Genomic DNA, 18,953 nt, shown 5'->3' on the forward strand with positions numbered 1-18,953 from the left:
GTAGACATCTTTCCTCAGTTGTATCCTCACAAGGTCATCGTAGACGATGTTCCAGAATAAGGGGCCAATAATTGACCCCTGAGGGACCCCTCCGAACACCTGATATTTATGGTCTTCATCCCTTCCATTGTAAACTATTCATCTTTCAGTAGGATAGCTGCGGATAAGCCTGATTAGTTTGTCTGAGAATCCTTTTTGCCTCATACATCGGACGACACTGTCCCATCTGATGGTGTTAAAGGCGTTCTTCATGTCCAACATCATCAGGAGACAGTGCCGTCTCTTCCTTCTCGCTATCTCCCAGAGACGTTTAACTTCCCTAATGGCATCCAAAGTGGACCTGCCCTTCCTGAAACCATACTGGTTCGGGGCCAAGTCATTTATCGCAAGGTCTTTCAGTATCTTGGCTTTAACTGCATACTCAAAAATTTTTGCTACACAGGAAATGATGGACAATGGTCTGTACGCTCTATCTTCCGCTGACTTCGCTTGCCCCTTAGGTAGCAGCACCAGCCTCCCAGTCTTCCAGGCTACTGGCCAGTAGCCTCGATTGTAGCACTTTGAGAAGACGTGTGCCAGCCATTTTGAAGCTTTTTGGCCCATTTCTTTGGCCATTGCCGATGTTACCCCATCAGGGCCGGGGCCCTTCCTTACCGACATTTTGGCTGCGATTTTTCGTACATCTTCCTCAGTAATTTCTTTACTTCTGGGTAAGTATCCTACCGATACTTCTGTTTCAGGTACCTCATTCAACTCCATTCCGGTTATGAAGAGCTTGTTTACGACTACATCTACTTCTTCAGGACTGCGGACTTCCGGTCTGTTGCTTCTTCCTTTAACCGTTTTCATAATTATCTTGTATGGTCGTCCCCAAATGTCCCTGTCCTCCTCCTGAAGCAAATTTCCCCAACTTGTTCTTTTTGATTTCCTAATTGCCACGTTTAGTTCGAGTTTCCGCCTCTTGTACTCCTTAAGTGATTTTTCCGTCTCTTCTGGGTCTCTCCTATTCTTGTCTCTGGTGTACCTCCTCCGTGCTTTGTTGGCCGCTGTCCTCCTTTCCGCAATTTCCTCATTCCACCACTGATTCACGTCTTCCCCTATTTTGTCTGTTATATCGTGTAAACTTGTTCACCATCCTATTGATATCCTCCACAAATTTATCCACCTCATGTGTTGTATACGTCCGTCCTCTTTTCGCATATTTGTGGTCTCCGTATTTCTTCAGAAATGCGTCCATGAATTTGTCCTCTTCCAGCTTCCCTTTCCTAATACTGTACAGGTTGTCCTCGCGTATACCTGTGTGTTTATCTTCAAAAGTAGAAGATACATGTGGTCTGAAGCCGTAAATTCGTCTAGAACGACAGATTCTGTAAGTATTTTAAGTGCCTCCCTGTCACCAATCAGGATATCTATTTTTGAGCCCTTTCCCCTGTCACATGTGGCCCCTCCTTCTGTTATAGTGGGGCATAGGCCTGACGATACGCAAAATTGATGCAGGATCCTTCCTCTGTTACTCCAGTTCTCCTGCCCCCATGGGGGGGATTTAGCATTAAAATCTCCCATAACTATTATTTTTAGCTTTTCTTTTAACCCTAGCGTGGCTATTTGCGACTCGAAATCCTGGATATCTATGTTTGGTGACAAGTATACGCTGATCACGTAGGTGTCGTTATACCTTATGGCGATAAAACCGTCCTTACTTTTCAGCAGGGAGATATGTTTACTCCTTGTTATACCCTTTCCCGTAATAAAAGTTGCAACCCTCCCTGTGTTATCCGAGTACCAGTTCTCTGGTGTGCGGTATGGTTCCGCTACCGCTACTAAATCGGAGTCGTAGCTGCCCACGTTGAGTTAGGATCTGGATAGTAGAGGAAAAGTTTTTAATTTTGCGCCGCCTCCGAAAATTTTGAAATGTATTTGGTATCTTATTTAACGATTAAGTAGATATTATTAATAGCTATGGAATATTGGTATAAATGAAATAGAAATTATTTGACACTTTTTAGTGCATTTCGTAGTCGGATTTGTTTTTTGTTAAAAATTATTTTATTTACATTATGACAGGCGACATGAGATTAGGTTCCGCATTCATTCTAAACAACGACTAAAAGTGTTCTATCAGTTCAGTTTTTTTATTGTGCTATGCCAACGGGGTGCCGAGCCGTTCGGTTGCGACCTACGTCAGGCCCGGTTTTCGTAGCCGACACGGCAGTCCCTGAGACCGCGCGCTATACGCGCTCGGATTGGTCGGTGTTTTTTCTTAATAACTCGGAAACCAAGCTTTAACCAACATTTTGGCAAAGGAAAGAGTTGTTTAGAATCACCTTAACAATCGTCCGTCTTCGGCTGTCGGGGTAGTCGCGTGACACCCTGTATATCTTACTAAATATAAAACATTTCATTGCGAACGGTATATTCCTTGGAGAGTAATATGAAGGAATAAATTGTTTGCTATAACAGTAGTCATTAACAAATTCCATAAATTTTTGCAAGTGGGATCATCACGGATATACCTCCTACTAAATGTGAAAGGTTTCATCGCCATCGGTACATTTCCTGCAGCGTAAACGCCGAAAAATAAAAATCAAGTATTACTTTTTTTGCGATAAAAGTGGTTAGGACTTTGTTGGGACTAATCGGGAGGTATACTCTACAAGATGCAAAATTTTCAATCCGACTAGTCCATCAGTCTCGGAGTAATAGGCGAACGTACGCTGCACATACATGAAATAGTACGTTTTTTGCAATAAAAAGCGTTCAGCATGAAAAAATGCAAAATGTTTTTATAACGGTACCAATCGGGTGACATACTTTACCTGGTGCAAAAGTATTAGTTTCGATTGGTCCATCCGTCTCGGCGTAATCGGTGAACATACATTAAAAAAGAAAAAAAATATATATACATCGAATTGAGTATCCTCCTCCTTTTCGAAGTCGGATAATAAAATCACACGTTTTCCTCCACTTATGTTTGTTTTTCTCAGCAATCATTCGGCCGATTTAGTTACAATTCTGTGGGCTTTCATTACTAAAGGTAACACATATTTTAGGAAAAGATTTTTTTGAAATTCGACTTACAATAAGATTAGCAGCATCTTTGATGTTGAAGGTTAGAGTACAAATAAATCCACACATTTATAAGCTGGTATAATTCTTTCTATTCCGTATTTCATTGTTCCTTGTAGCTCAAGTACGCATCTAGTATGATACACTACATGCTCTAGTAATTTGAAGTTAATGCCTAAATTCTGAGAAAAAGGAACTTGAAATTGGCTTATTATCTATGTATCGTGGAAAATGTCCCCCTTCACTTAATTCGCTTCTGCCGACGCCAATCATTATTGAATGGAAATTTTCATGCAAAGGTACAATGTCAAAGGAAATAGAAACTGTATCACTTACCAGAATTCGAAGATGTCCGTGGACTGCAGGTTGAGGGCTGTAACGTTCTCCAAGTTCGATTTGCTTGCAGTTTTCGTTTCCACATAAAGAAACGTCGACCAAAAACAATGGCTCTTCGATAAAGCCTTCTTCGCGAAAAACGGATACCGAATTCGCAACTTCAGAACTTGTCTCGATACCCAAATAAACAGCTACAGAAAAAAACCGACAACCGAAATTAATACAATTTCAAAAAGTTAGTTATTAACACTAAATAACTAGCTAGAGGCTAAACTGCGAAACACATGTTTATACACAAGTTAACATTGGTTAATTTTTCTAAACCAAGAAACGCACGAGTGAATATATCATAACACGTCCGTACCGTTTGACCGTTGTATTCGGAATGATTTGTAATGGCGACGAACGACGAGGGGGCCGTGTATGGTGGAGGGGGTTCAGCTCAGCGACGCAACGGTGGTGGTGGAAACTTTCGATTTTGAACGACGCAAGCGGACTTGGGGGGGGGGGATTCGCTCGTTGAACTTGTTGCCATCGTCAAGCCGTGTCTTCGATTGTGTGGGAGTTTTTGCGCGCGCTCGTGCGATTAGCGATTGGCAAACATGTTTAACTGTCGGTGAACACGCGCTGTTGATACTTCTTCTTCTGATTATAATTTAGATTATTATTTGGACGAATAATCACTTCATTTTATAATAAAATTGAAAATCAATTTAATATTATAATCTAAGTATCTCAGCATTCCAATTCCCCCTTTATCGTCTTGCGGTAAAATGTTGAAGAAATAAGGTGATTGACATAAAGTTTTTTAGCATCTGGAATTTTTATATTTTGAAGTTTTTAAATTCTGGAATTTAGAAAGTCTGAAATCTCGGAATTTTTTAATTATGAAATTTTGATGTTTTTAAATCTTAAAGTTTTTAAATCTCAGGATTTAAGAACTTTGAAATTTTCATAATCTAAAATTTTGGAATTTACAAAATTTATCATTTTTAAATTCTTAAATTTTGATATTTTGAAATTTTAGAATTTTAGAAGCTCAGAAATATGAAATGTTTGAATTCTGAAGTTTTGAAATCCTAAAAGTTTTAAATGATAAAGGTTCACATTTTCGAGGAGAGGCGAGTTCACATTTTTAGGCGGTATCGATTCCATATAAAAATGTTATTATATTGAACAATGACCGATAAACTTTTTTTATATATTGCCGAATATTAAATATTTTTTAGCTTTGCCGGCTAAGAGACAAAACTAAAATTATGTAGATAACTACTTATAAAATTACACTATTATATAAAGAGACAGAAGAGTACCGAAAAATTTCAAAAACTACTTACCCGATTGATACCAAATTTTAACAATAGCTTCCTTGCCTTCTCTGGAGTGACATAGGCTACATTATTTTAATAAAAATGATATTACATCCGCGTAAAAGTACGTAAAAATATGTTGAGCGCTCAGCGCTCTGAGCCTATGCCCGCTACTCCCTAACGATCGCTCCCAACCGTTAGGTGACTGCACGTTCGTGGCTACCCAAAAGAGAACTCGCAAAGTTTGCATGATATTCCTACTCCCTACTAATATATAAAAGTGAAAATGCTGACCGTTTGTTCCTCTTTCACGTTTAAACGACTAAAGGGATTTTAATGAAATCTTGTTCTATCTTCTATCTTCTATATACAGGGTGGCCCACATAACTCTTAACAGCTCAATATCTCGAAAACTATGACATCGATTTTAAAGTTCTTGATCTTAAATTGCATGGATCTGAAGGGCCTTTCTAACTACATAAACATGAAGTGGCCCCCCCTTTTTCTTTAATGGGGGGCGGGGGTATCTTTATAATTTTAAATGGAACCCCCTATAAAACATTACATATTTAGATTCTACAGCAAAAAACAAGTAAATTTTGTCTCAAACATTTTTTTGTTATAAACTGTTATAATCTCATCATGGAAATATCTAACAAAAAAATGTTTCAGACAAAATTTACTTGTTTTTTGCTGTAGAATCTAAATATGTAACGTTTTATAGGGGGTTCCGTTTAAAATTATAAAGGTACCCTCGCCCCCCATTAAAGAAGAAGGGGGGCCATTTCATGTTTATGTAGTTAGAAAGGCCCTTCAGATCCATGCAATTTAAGACCAAGAACTTTAAAATCGATGTCATAGTTTTCGAGATATTGAGCTGTTAAGAGTTATGTGGGCTACCCTATATATAAAAATGAATGTTTTTTTGTTTGTCCCGTATGCGTTCCTACACCATTCATCCGATTGCGATGAAGCTTTGATGAGTTGTTGTGCGAACGCCCGCGAAGGTTTCTGGGCGTGTACAGTAAATCCTGGATATATGCAAGAGTTATTGGGACCCAAACATTGCATACAGGATGTCCCAGAACTCATTTTCACCCTGTGAAGAGGTGGTAGCTGGGGTGATTCTGAACAACTTTTTCCTTTGTGAAAAAGTTGTTTGAAGCTTCGTTTTTGAATTATTAAGCAAAAACTCTAACCAATCCGAGCGCGTATAGCGCGCGGGCTCAGGGACGGCAGCATCGGCTACGAAAGTGGGGCCTGACGTACAGTCGGTCACGAAAATATTCGGACACCACTATAGTTCTGACTATTATGGTCCGTACTTCAGAAATTGATGCAATAAGAACAAAAAGAAGTTTCACGTATGTTACTATGCAGTGTGTAGTTAACAAAAACATAAGAGATATTTATTTACGATAAATGATTACATAAATAATAAAAGAAAAATGGAAAGTACGCTGATTTTCATGTCACAAAAATATTCGGACACTTGCAGTACTTCTCAAGTTTCCAGGTTCCTGGAACTGACTGAAACAATGTTTGTAAACATATCATTCATACTATGTACAGAGTATGTTAGAGATCGAATATTTGTTAGTCTTGCTCAAAATTTGTGCGAAATGGGTCGGAAAAGTAAGAACACGTCGTTTGATATGCGACAATTAGTAATTTTTCATCGGGAAAAGGGGAAATCAATTCGCAAAATTGCCGATTTATTAAATATTAGTAAGAGTACTGTATGGGATATTGTGCGACGTTACAAGAACGAAGATAGAATTGAATCTATCCCTCAAAGCGGACGCAAACCGATCCTCAATACTCGGGATAAACGCTCCATAATTAGGAAAATCAAATGTGATCCTCGGATAAGTGCTCCAAAGTTAGCAGCTGAATTAAATAATGACCGTGGAATATCAGTGCATCCGGAAAACATAAGAAGAGTGTTACGATCAGAAGGCTATAATGGAAGAATAGCTCGAAGAAAGCCGTATATTAACGCGAACAACAGGATGAAGAGACTGAATTTTGCAAAAAACTATATTTCAAAGGAAAGTCAGTGGTGGGAAGACGTGATTTTCGCGGACGAGTCCAAATTTAATATTTATGGAAGCGATGGAAGAATTAGGGTATGGCGGAAATCGAAAGAAGAATTTAATCCGAGACATTTGCAGCCGACTGTGAAACACGGTGGTGGGTCTGTGATGGTGTGGGGCTGTATTTCGGCCCATGGAGTAGGCGAATTAGTTTTTATCGACGACATCCTCGATAAAAACAGGTATCTGCACATTTTGCAAAACAATTTAAAAAAAAGTGCTGATAACATGGGACTTCAAAGTGGGATAAAATTTTATCAGGATAACGATCCAAAGCACAAATCGCGTATTGTGCAAGAATTTTTATTATACACTTGCAAGAATGTCCTCCACCCACCACCGCAATCGCCAGATTTGAATCCTATTGAAAATTTATGGGATGAATTAGATCGCCGAATTCGAACAACTCCCATAAACACAAAGGACGAACTAAAAAGACGTCTGCAAGAAGAATGGCTACGTATTGGGCAAGATTATTTAAAAAGAATAATTTGTAATATGCCAATGCGATTACGGCACGTCATAAAGCATATGGGATATCCAACAAAATATTAATTTATAAAAACAAGATTTATATATTGTGTTATAAACTTCGTTTTGATAGTGTCCGAATATTTTCGTGACATGAAAATGAGCGTACTTTCCATTTTTCTTTTATTATTTATGTAATCATTTATCGTAAATAAATATTTCTTATGTTTTTGTTAACTACACACTGCATAGTAACATACGTGAAACCTCTTTTTGTTCTTATTGCATAAATTTCTGAAGTACGAACTATAATAGTCAGAATTATAGTGGTGTCCGAATATTTTCGTGACCGACTGTAGGTCGCGAACGAACCCCGTTTGCATAGCACAATAAAAAAATTGAACTGGTTAAACATTTTTAGTTGTTGTTTAAAATGAATACGAATCTTGTTGCCTGTCACAATGTAGAAAAGGAAATTCTAAATATTCCGAACAACAAATAAAAATGTTTGAAATGGAATAATTAATAACAGTTTAAATGAAAACCTATTTGTTCCTAAATTAACCTGCTATGCTGAAAGCAGACAATTCCCACTGGGTCACTGGGACACCCTGTATATCCAGTCCAGGTGTCGAATCTCGGGCTACACGTGACGCTAGCCAAGCGTGAACGTAGAAAGGGACAAACAGTGGAGGAGAGAGAGAGGTCCAATGATCAAAGGAAAGAGCCGAAATGTATCGGTGTGACTAATACTAATTCAATTATAAAAGTTTTTTTATTTTTTATTTTTTTTAAATGAATCTTTTACTAGCGCATTGGTGAGATTTTCCTGATTAAAATGATACCAAACCCGATATAGTTTGAATTATAATTACTTGTTAAAATTGATAAAAGTTGGCGAAAAGCCAGAGAGATCGAATCAAAACATTGAATGTACGCACTGGAGGTGTCAAAGTTTGACCGGACAAGAAAGACAAATGTCCTGATTGACTCATCAACGCCCACTCCAAACCCCTGAACCATGAAACATGAAATTCGAGTAGTGTATTCCTCTCATGACGTAAGTATCCACTAAGAAGGGATTTTTAGAAATTGGACCCTTAAGAGTGTAAAAAGGGTTAAAATCTATTTACACGGATTATACAAACCAGACTTACTTTTTGCTTACGAAGGTCACCGATACAAATGATTAAAAACATAATTCAGGATTTCGTTCTAATCAACCTCTAAAGGCGCAAATCTAGATTCAGGGGTGAAGGTAACTATTTAGATTACGGACCGCACTTCCGATTTCGATGATTTTTAAATGTGGGGTACAAATCAACATTTTGAATAACTTTTTCCTATACATATAACCGCCGCTCGACCTTAGTTTTTGAGATATTTTCGAAAAACTGTGGAAATTATCGCATTGAATTCTGCCTGTCCGTGTGCGATCGTGACAACGTACGCGTTATGTAGTATGGGGTCGCCGCTTTTCTACTGTTTCTGCAGGCAGCAATACCTACTTTTCTGAAATACTAGAGATTGATCACAAAAAAATTATTACTTCAAATTCTCGAACTTTCTATTTATGAGAGCGGGCGAAGCCGCAACGGGGATGCTAGTAAAAGATGTTCTTATAAATTCTTTATTGATGAAATTAAAATACAGCTATAATCCGGAATTTTTATTTCTTCCTTTTATTTCTTCCTTTTTATTTCTTCCAAATAAGCGCTGTTGTGTTTTAATAGAATTATTTATGAATACGACTTTGAATGTCATGTCACTTAAACTTTTTTTATATATATATTTTTTCGACATTTCAAAACCGAGAACAGTATCCTCAACTTATGAGCATACAAAAACAGAAGCAGAATCGTAATTTATGGACTGCTGATATAGAATATCGTCTACTTGAATTTTTTTTTTTTAACTCAAGGAGGTAGACACGGCACGTGACCTCTCCGATTCGGGACGTCGGTATTACAGCAGTTTTTTCGTTGGGCCTGGTGGAGCCACTTGCGTGGTCTGTTATGAACTTGAAGGGTTTAATTCTCAGCTAGCGTGCGCGCAACACGACCTAGGAAGGCAACAGCGCCCCAAATATTTTTACAAACACATTCAAACGCTAAACTCGCCAGAGGCATAGCGACGGTCCGCCTAAAGAACGAAAGCAAAACATTGGCGCGTCGTTAGAGTCAGATGTAGGGTGATCATGCTATCCTTCTTTCAACCTAAATGATAGAATTGTCCCGCTCCGGTAAATTTTGACTGACCAAACGCGTGGATTTTATATAGCGCACCGTAGCACCCCTCGCTGCTGAAAAATATATGCCTATTCTGAAGAACCGAAGGAACGTGCTATGTTCGGTCGTCGACGTTTACTTTCGTCGAAACCGAAGGTACTTTATGACTTCAAGTGGTTCGGTGCGTAGACCACCGGGAACAGCCGATGCCTCGAAATCCGAGTCGAGGCAGGGCCTTTGTTTAGTTTCACTAGGATCGGTCCTAACGTAAGCACGGCCATGTCGTAAATTATTTATAGGTTTGTCATCGCCATTCACGATGTCAGAGAGCAAGCGAGAACGAAAATTAGCTCTTCGTTGACCGCCCCTTTCGTGCAGAGTTTCTCGGGCGATCGACGCGTATTATTTAGTCAGAAAAGAAGCTTGCTACAGTTCGGATCGCGATCGACGACATGGTTCGTCCACGAGTGCAAGTTCGGAAATATTCACAATAACGCATATTATGGTCGTGACGACGACCCGTAGAGCTGGTCATAATCCTGTACCTCTATAATTACACACTCAACCCTGATATCATGTAAGCTGTCGAGCGTCGACCTGCCGGGTTGGGTACTATATGTAACCACCCGGACCCGTATTCGCTTACATGGTCAGGTATTACACTACATTCGTACATACCTGTAAGTTGTCGTAACGACGACCTGCCGGGTTGGTTACTACATGTAACCACCCGGATCCGCATTCGCTTACAGGGTCGAATATTACACTTATACTCTTGGCCTACATGGTCAAACATTACATTCATACTCTTGGCCTACATGGTCAAATGTTACAACACGACATCGTTTACCGTATGTATTTTCACCGGTCGTTAATATAATCAAAACGTAATAATAAGAAAACAAGGGGTTTTTTATGGCGACGGGCTTTTTCCCCATAAGCATGTATAGAGCCAATAAACGATTATTAATATTTCGGCTCAAAGTCGTCTAAAATCATTTATTAAAATACCCTCCTCCTCACACTTATTATATCTTATTCCTTAAAACACGAGATCTCTCCATGTTGGAGAGATTTCGACGATACAGTAGGTGAGCACCGAACGGATGCACATCTTGTAGATGCATATTCTAAGAAGAACGGACAAGCATGAATCATGCGAGAGATGTGGATACATGAAAGAGAGGACTTTATTAGCCTTGGAAATGCGGTTGCCGGCGAAGACGCTCGTCGAGTACTGTACCCAAGTAGCGGGCAGAATTTGACCAGGACATTGTAAATGGTCATGGAGATGGATTTTTTGTGGTCGCCATGATGCTTCTTTCGCGAGAAACATACGGTCTTGGTCTTATCGACATTTAGTGACAACTTCCAACTGTTGAAGAATTTCAAGATGTCGTTGGCAGTGACGTTGAAGTTAGAAGAGCGAGAGCCATTGAGTTGGATAAAGAAAGACCTATTGCAAAGAAAGCCTGGCTCGATGTTAAGTTTGTTTAGTTTATAAAGCAAACCGTGGTGCCAGACGGTATCAAATGCCTTAGCAACATCAAGAAGCACCATGACAGCGCAGCGTTTGACGGTTAGTTCGTGGGTAATTTGCTGAGAAACTCGCGAGATTTGGTGTACTGTGGAATATTTACTTCTAAAGCCGAATTGTTGAGGTATGAGAATTTTGTTAATGTTGAATTCATCGGTGAGGAAAGCCTGGTAGTTACATTTTTCGAATATTTTGCCAGGGATAGATAGGAGGATAATAGGTCTGTATCTAGCTGGAGAATCGCGTGGTTTATTAGGCTTAGGAATAGCAGCTAGCTTACAAGTTAGTTGTGTTAAAAGTTTAGCTGATCTAGTTTTATCTGATTTCGCACCAAACAAAGTCCTCGTTAAACCGCATGACGAGAGAGCACTCGCAGAAATGAAAAGGGCTCAAATTTAGAATATGGGACACGTCCCCTGATGACGTCACCTATATATTTTTGTAGCTTATCACACAAGGTGTTCATATATGTAGACCATAAGTGCCACAAATTTTTTTTTAAACGTCACAATACTTTTTTGTAAAAAGTAAAATTCCAGCCCTTTCTCATCTGTCCCGCTTAAGAGGGGGGCGCCTCGTATTGTAAACAATAGAGAGGGTGCTGAGGGACACATTGGTCGTGATTTCATTTGTAGGAGGCGTGGGAGTCGGGAGTTATGGGAGGTCAAATATCAGGACATTCAAAATTTGTGAATGAAGCATTGATCAATTTCTGTTATGGCGCGCCGATAGTACCAGTGCCGCCGACAGGTGGCGACCGCGCGGAAATATATACCGGGCCGCGAGACATCGAAAATCAGATCTATCCTCGGAAGCGAGTCTACCAGACAAGCGATAAAGAGATACGATCAACTTCATTTTTGGGCTCCTGCGATATTCCGCCAGCAGCAAACGTCGGACGGATTGTGTCTACGGCCGTCCGCTGATATAGTCCGCTGTATCCTTGGCCACTGCCGGGAATTCTCCCGGTGGCCTCCCGACCGCCGGACCGGACGTACACGTTACTACTGACGTCCACCGGAGTCACGGTCTTCTGACTGCCTGCGTCAAGACGGGTTGCGTCTGCGACCGTCCGCCCATGAAGGCATCTAGCCTCCGATCCTAGTTATCCCACTACCTCCGCCGTTCCGTACCGAACCGAAACGCCGCGCTAACAAAGGACGGCCAACATCCCGTCTCGCGACCGCGACCGCACCGTGACCGCTTGATACCGCGAGCGGAACCACTAGTTTTAAGACCGTTAGGTTAAGGATACATAGATATAAGTACTGTAAAATGAGAGGACACCTAGGGCCGTAGAATTAAGGTAGCTGTAACTCTAACGTGAATATATTTCTTTCCACACACATACCCAGCGGATGTTACTCGTTCACCTGAACCCCGGACTTACCGGCTGAGTCGGCAAGCTCCCGGCGGTAACCCGTTACATTGGCGCCCGAACAGGGACTAGCTGGCGAGAAAACGAATGTGTAAAGTAAGTTGGGTATACGCTCTCCGTAAGTCCGACCTTGTCAAGGTCGCCGACGACTGGGGACTGGACTCCAGCGGGACAATCGACGAACTCCGGATCCGAGTTGCCGAACACCATCGGGCGATGCCAGTCAAAGAGCCCACCGGCGCTGAAGGCGCCACATCAGCCACCGCCGGACCGTCCAGCCCACCACCCGACCCAAAGTCTGGGACAGTCTACGAAAGAGCGGCGTCTCTTTCGGCGGCCGAGATGCAGACGACTTCCTGGACCGACTGGAAGGCCTACGAGAGGGACTGGCCCTCTCCTGAGACCGCCTGCTCCGGGGCCTGCCCGCCCTCCTACGAGGGCCTGCCTTCACTTGGTACCTCAACCGACGCTATGCTTGGTCCGATTGGCGCCAGTTCGAGAAGTACTTCTACGAGCAGTGCAATTTGCTAGCACTGCTAAGATCTTTGTTACCTTTAGGTATTAATGTGGTGCGAATGTTTTTCCACGTAACCGGATAATGAAAACTATAACATAACATATTAAATCGCATTGCTAACACCGTGGTTAATCCGGGAACCTATAGAAGCTTTTTTTGTAGACCATCTAGGCCTGCTACCGATTTATTTCGAATTTTTTTTATTTTAATTATTATTTCTTCCGAGGTGTTAGGAAGGAAGATTTCAGCTATATTTAGCAGCGGTCTTTTCGGAAAAAATGATAAGGCTCTTTTTGGGCCGGGATTCTCCCATAAGTTATGATAGAGACTTTTGATGTCTTCCTCGCTAGGTATCTGTTTGGGTGGCTCCCAAATTGAGTGGACATGGTTCACAACAACATCGGCAAGCTTTTTAGGACATTCTTTGTACATATCTTGACACCTAGCAAAAGAAAATCTTTTAATCTGATTTCCTTAAGAGAGTCATAGTTACTAGTTGCCCGGCAGTCACTGCGTATACTGGTACAGCGGTTATTTTAGTCGGTGGTCTTTGCTGGTGTATCTTGCAGTGTTAAGGATAGTTGTATGTGTCTCGTGAAAGATCTGGTGCTTCCCCTCCGATCACGGTTAGCTTGAACGATAAGCTGAGGTTTAAGTTTGAAGAAGAAGTTGATCGAGAAAGAAGTATGGTCATGTCCGGTTTGTTATGTGCAAGTTAAACGGGCAGCATTGGTAAAAAGAAATGCACGCAAGATATAAAAGTAGAAAAACGGCTAAGTCAGAAAAAAGTAAGTTATTCATCACTAAATAATTGGTTGTAGACAATATTTTTGGTATGCGATGAGTCAGGATGAGTTGGATAAACTGGGTGGCCGATAAGGATACGAAGCTGTGCGCGTGAAGTTACGTGACTCATGGCAACGTATAACTGACCGTGATCGAAGAAGGAATCCTTGAAGTAGATGCCGACACGCTGAAGTGTCCGGTCTTGGGACTTATTTATTGTCATCGCAAAGGCTACTTTCACCGGGAACTGGTCACGGCTGAAGGTGACGCCCAAGGTGCTGTCGCTTGGAATTAGTTTTACACGGGGAATTATTGCATCTTGACTAATATGAGTGCCGGTGATTATCTTCGTCCGGAATATACGATTACCAAGAGAGGTTATGCGTAGGCGGGTCCCATTTACCAATCCATCTACTGGTGACATATTACGTATAAGTATGACGATGGCACCGACACGGAGGCGAAGTTGATGCGGAGGGAGGCCAGCCACTTCAACGTGGTTCAGGAGTTCGGGCGGATAGTCTGCAATTGCTTCGGCCGATGGGTCTATTAGTTTATCCTCGGAGAAGTAAACGCGTTGATCTCCTTCAAGTGAATCTAGTATTAGATTATTGATGTAGTCGCAGTGATCGTTGCGAGGGCAGAGTAAGGCGTGATTGGGGTTCGGCTGAGCAAGGTTATTTTCATACATCCAGTGAATGAGGTTCTGAGGCGATCCGTGAAACAGTATGTCGTCAGGAATGCTCATGATGTCAGTGTCAGGAACGTTAACGGAACCATTGCCGATAGTGAGCAGGTACTCGGCAAAATCTTGTCCTCCAGGTCCGACACGCATGAGGTGAAGAATTTTGAACTCCGACCAAAGATTGCTACTGCGAATGGACTCGACGATGTTTGAGCCAGCAGGAGCGTTAGGAATTACAGGCGCGCATTATCGGCAGTCACCGCCGAGCAAAAGTATTTTACCACCGAATGGCCGGTGACGGACTTCAGTTAAGTCCCAAAGAATGCGGTCCATAGCCATAAGCGCTCGCCGTTCACACATGGACGCTTCATCCATGATAATTAACTTAGCGTCGATCAAACGTCGGCCTGCGGCGCTGGAACGGCAACGACGGCAGTTGCTGTCTTCCATGAGGGGAACGGGGAATTTGAAAAAGAAGTGTGAGGTACGGCCTCCAGGCAAGAGAAGGGCCGCGATTCCGGTCCATGCATCAGGGACGACGACGTGCCCGTTATTCCGAAAATACTGTATGAGGGCCTTGTACAGAAACGTTTTACCCGTACCACCCGGGCCATCAAGGAAAAAGCAGGTAGGGCCTGCGTACGACGGATTGAGTGTGGCGATGATGGTATTGTACGCACTGAGTTGTCCTGCAATCAGACAACCAACGTATTCTTCGTTCGGTATAACGTACTCGTCGAAGGGACGCAATTGACCGAATGCGGAGACCGGTGGTTCGGAAAAGTTTAAGTTGGTCCAATCTACAATACTGGCCTCGGCAATCAACCGTATGTCACGTAGACCATGTGCAAAACGGAGATTGTCATCGGTACCGTAGGCACGGATGAGGTCATGTGTTAGTTCTTCCTTGTGACGTTCCCACATTAGGCCGCCGTTGGGTGGAAGCGTCAGGGCAAGCAGTTGGTCGAACAGAATACGAAAAGCCCGTGGATGTTGACATTGCGCGGCTTCGTCTAATCTTTCTTCGAAGGCAGTACCACTATTGATTAATCCGCGGGCGTGGCAAGCTTCTTGAGCGGAGGCGTACACTCTGCCTTCGTAAGTGAAGAGCTCGTCCCAGGTGTGAGGGCCCTTGACGTGGTGAAGCAAAAGGTGAGTGGCAACCAATTCTGGGTTTGTCAGTGGCACTTGGAAGATGCGGGAAACTCGACGCATTTGACGGACACCGGCGGTCCAGGTTTTTGTCTGTCTATTCCAAACAAAGCCTTGGGGGGTGTCACGGTATAGATAGTTGCGATCGACCGGATTAATTGCGTTGAGCTTAAAGAATGCCGTAAGCTGAGTGTAACGGTTGACTGCCGTTTGGGCCGCCGGACCTGCTTGACCATCAGCAAAGTACACCATACGGTCGTTCTGTGTGTGCACTGTAAGACACTGTATGGCGTGTGAAAGACCGTACATGTTGTACTTCATAAGATGCCAGTGGGCCTCGGATGAACCAACGTACCGTAACGTACGGAACATCCTAATCTCATTGGCGGACTCGGAACTAACAATCTCGGCATTGTGCGCGACATCGTGGCCTTTATTTATGTAATTAAATATATATTTAATGACGCGAATGCCGGATAGGTGCTCTACATTAATGTGGCAACCGAACATCTTGGCCAAGTAAGGTTCGTACGGCACGACGTGACGGTTGTCCAAGCGAACTGGTATCTGACCGCGCCTCTTCATAACGTGTCGGCCGTTGTCTCACCGGCGGGAGAGAGGATAGCCGTTCAACCCTTTCGGTACGAGCGATCTTCCCGCCGCGACGCACCCGCTGTACGAGGTGCCCCGCCGAAAACGCGCACATAGCAGATGCCGGATATATACGGCGCTCGTCCACACAGGTCATTAGATGGACGCCGAATATATCCGGCGCTCGTCCACACAGGTCATCAGATGGACGCCGGATATATCCGGCACCCGTACCGAAAGGGTTAATTCCACCTGAGTATGATTTTGGAAGGCCTTCGGAAAATTCTTTTTACATGTAAAACCGCCGCCAAGCGAACAGACTTCGATGCAAAGATGAAGGTAGTTATTACAGACGATGATCCAATGAAAATAACGGATCTGCCGCTTTTGCATCTCGACAGAGTAGCCATAGCAGCGGATATTGCCGAAGAAGGCCTCTTTGGTTACCAAATCCTTGAAGCGGTTTTGTTTACAGTAGAAAACACGGTTGCCGATATCAGGCCTTAAGTCGCGTTTGTTTCCTGAATTGAGACTGGCTTCGATCTCGGGCCAAGCAGGGTTGGCCGTAACTGTTACAAAGAATGTCACAGCACCAAGTTGCATGGACATGGTCAACATATCGTGCATAGTATTCATTGCATGACGGGGTCTGCCGATGAAGGTGGACGGCAGCAAGACTGGTACACTGGTTTCAGGATTGGTGGTGACAGATTTGTCGTTCGACAGAACATTTCTGCGAGTGGGGTTGTTGAAGTAGCCGATGTTCTGCAAGATGTCTCGACGCAGGACACTTTGATTGTCCTGTAACCATTGAAGCTTATCTTCTTGAACACGGAGAGCCTTGTGAATATATGAAATATATTTAGTATCCTATTTAACGATTAAGTAGATTTTATTAATAGCTGTGGAATACAGATATAAATAAAATGGAAACTATTTTATACTTTTTAGTGCATTTCGATGTGGGATTTTTTTTTGTTAAAAATTATTTTATTTCACACTTTTTAGTGGAACGAGCAGTATTTGTAGGATGCCGTAATGTGGTTTACCGTTCTTATTGGATAATTACAACAACAATAGTTATTAACAATAACGAATTCCATAAATGTTTGCAAGTGGGATCATCGTAGAAATATCTTCTATTAGATGTGAAAGTTGTTACGGGCAATGTGTTCAACGTGGGCATTTTGTAAAATGACTGGACATTGTGTAGATTGCACATTTTTTTGTGCAATGTATATAATGAGCAGATATTTCACAAATGGCCCGGACATTTTATATAATACCCACGGCTCGTTGACATTAAACTTATTATTATTATTATTATTATTGAAACCATACATGGATGTGATAGGTTAGGATGTGCCACACACTTAAATCCGGCCGCCGCCGTGAAGCGGCCGCAATCGCTTTCGTTATTATTTAAACAACACTATTGTCTAAGGAAAGTATTCTGTATAATGATCGGACATTTTATAGATTGACCGAAACTTGTTACGGACATTTTGTACAATGTCTTTTCGAACGGGCATTTTACAAAATGCCCACATCAAACGGGTTCATCGCGATTGGTTCATTCCTTGCAGAGTAACACCAGCGAATAGGTTTCTTGCTATAACAATAGTTATTAACAATAACAAATTCCACAAGTTTTTACAATTGGGATCATCGCGAACATATCTCCGATTAGATGTGAAAGGTCTCATAGCGATCGGTACATTCCTTGCAGAGTAGCGCTAAAGAATAGGAGTTTGCAATAACAATAGTTATTATATATGTACAGGTAGGTCTTGATTAGTGCGAGTAATAAATCCCAGAAATTATTCGCATTATTTGAATTCGTACTATTCGAATATTTGAAATATAGGAATTGTTTCTTCGTTAAAGAAAATATACGATTAAAATTTTGAAATATACCTTTCATACGTATATTATTAAATTATAATTGCATAAATATGTTTATTATTTTTTAAAGTATATTAACTGTGTTGATTGCACTCTCTTCTGCTTTTTCATATCTCCGTATATGTGATGATAAACCCGCAGTATTTTATCCAAGTCTCTGTTAACTTGCATTCTTCGATCCATGTCTGGATCGAAAAAAGCCTCGCAAAACTCGCATTAAATGCGACCTGGTATCATTTTAACATTCGCACTAAACCGAATATCGCACTATGTGAACTAGCATTAATCGAGACTTACCTGTATACTGGTTTTTGGTCGTCGCAAATTAGAATCTGTTGAAATTAGAAACTTTCTGTTTTTTGCAATAATAATCCTTGGCAATGAAAAAATGCAAAATATTTTTTTACGAAACCAATGGGGAGTTATACTCTGCAAGATGCACAAAGTTTCGCTACGATTGATCCATCCGTCTCGGAGTAATCGGTGAACATACGCTGTGACCCTTTCGGGGGTCCACTCTATACGGGGGCGTTTCGCGATACAATTTGATTGGGCGCCAGCCATACTGTGGCAATGAAAATCAAAAAAGGGGAAAGGGGCATTGGGCGTATACAATAGCGGGGATTCGGGCACTTGCGTCCGTACAGCTTCGCGGGGGAGCACGCGAGGAGGAATAGCGGGGGAAGGGAGGTTGCAGAGTTGGGATGGGTCCTCACGGGGTTCACTACGTTACGCATAGATTCGTAAAAGAGGACGAGGTCAAAACGAGAAGGGGTGGCCGTTGCGAGCTCAAACAGTATAATCTTAAGATTGGAAGGGCTTACCTACAATCCACTCTACCAAACTCTTTATCGCAATGCAAAATCTCTCTACCAAAATCTATATGACACTCTCT

The sequence above is a fragment of the Osmia bicornis genome, unplaced genomic scaffold (genome assembly GCF_907164935.1).
Source record: "Osmia bicornis bicornis unplaced genomic scaffold, iOsmBic2.1, whole genome shotgun sequence".
NCBI lineage: Eukaryota > Metazoa > Arthropoda > Insecta > Hymenoptera > Megachilidae > Osmia > Osmia bicornis.